We start from the raw sequence: 2680 nt of genomic DNA on the forward strand, positions 1-2680 counted from the left end.
AGCGCGATGTTTACAGATAATGGACGCCGCCATTATGGATCGATTTTAGAGTTTATTCAGCAGTGAGAGCCAACAGTAATAAATCCAGATCTGATTTTTATTTTTTGGTTAAAAACTTAAAAAAAAATTTTTGGCCGTTCAAACTACCATGAAAGAATCAACTATGGGAGAAAAAAATCAGATTTTTTTTCTGAAGTACTTTTTTCTTTGCGTGGTCGTTAAGGAAGTGACACAGATCAGATTTATTTTAGGTTTCAGAATTGGGCCATTCAGACATCTGTGTGATTGTGTTGTGACTGCAGTCAGACTTCAGGCCTTATGGCCCCAGAACGACCCTCACATGCAGAATAACCACGTAGATGTCACACTGCAGCTCTATGTTCATGGAAGTAAAAATGGCCGCCGCTGTCTGTGGATGAGTTGTAAAGTCGTTGCTCCACAGGAGCCGACAGAGTCATCACCAGATCATCATAAGACGAAGGGAAGCTCGCGTCAGCCATCGATCACGTCTAGATTTACCGCGTTCGGCTTCTTCTGGAGCAGCATTAACGTCACAGTCGGATAAAACGCGACATGACCGTTCAGCCTTCAGATGCTTTGAAAACTATCAGATACGTATCTGATTTAGTTCCACAGACAAAACGCCCTGATTTTGTTTTGGGGAGAAAACTTCCTCAAAAAGTCGGGATACGTGCAAAGAAAATATCGGATTCGGGTCGCACTCGCCTGCTGCGTGTTGCCTCACTGCTAAGCTCAGAATATTACTTGTAGCAACTTGTTTAAAAACACGGGTGACTTTCTGTTGCTCTGTTACATAAAATCCTAGCAAATCACACTTTTGTCTGCAGTTGGAACGAAACAAAATGTGAAAGTTTAAAGGGTAAAGATCTGTTGCAGCTCTCTTTTGTCTGCGAGATGAAAAAGCTTTAAATGTTGGCATGCAGGTTTACATTTGTATTTCGTCAGTCAATTAGGTCAGGCCCTCCTGGGCGCCTGCAGCAGGCGTGCTGCGTCTCACCTCCGAGGCCCGCCGTGGCGCCGCGCCAGGCCGTCCCATCTGTCTCAGCTCCTTGGATTGTTCTGCTTCAATCACAGTTTGGCTCTGATTCACTGCAGCAAACTCTGCACAGGGGAGGAAGTGTTGTTCATCACCATTTAATGCTCAACTTCATCCACATCATTACACGAAACAAGGCCTTTCAGAGACTACTTGAACTTTATTGGCGTAGAAAAGCACATCATTGTTAAACCACTGCAGACCTGACTTGGCGAGCAGCGTTAGCTCAGCACACATTGGTCAGGGTGTCCGCACAGCCTTAAAATGCCTTAAATTCATAATAAAACATGTAAGTTGGTCTTAAAGACCTGAATCAAAGGTCTTAAATTATGCTGTGGCCAGATTATTTAATGTAGTTTTGGTTCTTGAGGGACTTTTCTGTCAGGCAAAACTTTTAGTCACCTGCAGATTGATTGATTGATTTATGTGGATCCACTAACTAGCTGTCAATAGTTGCTAATGCATCCCTAGTAGCTAGCTAGCTCATTTGCGGCTATAATTGGAAAGTGCAGATTTTTTGCCGGTTGCTGGATGAAGTTGCTGGATGAAGTTCATACGTTGCTATGGAGATATAGGTCTTAAATTCTTATAGTTTTAAGACCTTCAGAGGGTCTTAAAAAGTCTTAAATTGGACCTGATACCCTGTTTAAGTAAAAACATTTAAATGAAGCATCAGGCCCTGCAGCTAGCTGTATGACGTTTGTTTTCATCACTGGCTCACTTCTGTTGTCCATACGATGTGAGTTGCAAAAACTTAAAACTAGGCTCTACAGGCACCTGATGCCAGGTTTACAGGTTCTGCAATGCTTGATTGTAATGCAGCAAGTCCTCCCAACCATCCCTTACATTTATTTCTTTTTGTCTTAAATTTAAGGTAAATGGCATTAAAAAGTCTTACATCTCCTGAGGTCTGCAGATACTCTGTTGGTACCAGTTTGACTTGGTTCCTTCCTCTGTTGACGGTTCAGAGGTTGATCTGCGGGGAATCCGGGTAAAATCTCCGACCCGTCATTCTTTCCTTTCACACTTGACACCACTGCACTGCAGAGCCACAGCAGCCTTGGCTCTGAAGTGTGAAAAAGGCTGCAGCTCCTCGGTGTGAGGCTTGACTCTTCAGACTGTTGTAGCAGAAGAGGCCGCAGAGGCCTTGATCCCTGCTCTGCTGAGGAAAACAGCTGGGTGTTAATTGAGACGAGGCTCCCAGAGGAACTGGACCCAGCTGCTGTTGGGTTGCTGCAGGGTTCAGGCTCTGCAGAGTCCCAGGCTCCCAGACCTGCTGTTCACTCCTGTTAGCCACCGCGCAGCAGCAAGGCTGGGTCAACACTTCTGTGAGCTTAACACTTAAATTTCACAACAATCCACTGTTAGGGAAAATGATGACCAAGGGAAAAATATCCCACCCTTCATGCGTGAGCCTGACTAGGATTTATTTTCTAACGTCTTTTGTTCCCTCATAGAGATGCCAAAAGTTCATATCCAGACTCCCAATTATCTCAGTATATTCTACAGAAACAATTAAGTCTGTTCTAAGTTGTTTTCATTTTAATAGTTTTCTAACAGTCAAAAGTCAAGAATTTGACGCTTTAAAAGCCGTGGACAAGTAGCGAGTTTTACCTTCGTCTC

At 43.8% G+C, this 2680-nt stretch overlaps 1 long non-coding RNA gene across 1 annotated transcript; it reads right to left on the bottom strand.

Moving 5' to 3' along the window:
- Positions 1-278: 278 nt before the first annotated feature.
- LOC107836260 (uncharacterized) lies at positions 279-2264 on the bottom strand. The gene is made up of 2 exons (XR_001662134.1): positions 1956-2264; positions 279-1122 (listed from the first exon to the last, which is right to left on the bottom strand). It is a non-coding gene; the product is annotated as an uncharacterized LOC107836260 (long non-coding RNA).
- Between the last annotated feature and the right edge of the window lie 416 nt (positions 2265-2680).

This window comes from Poecilia formosa, unplaced genomic scaffold (genome assembly GCF_000485575.1).
Source record: "Poecilia formosa unplaced genomic scaffold, Poecilia_formosa-5.1.2 Scaffold47, whole genome shotgun sequence".
In the NCBI taxonomy this organism is placed as follows: Eukaryota; Metazoa; Chordata; class Actinopteri; order Cyprinodontiformes; family Poeciliidae; genus Poecilia; species Poecilia formosa.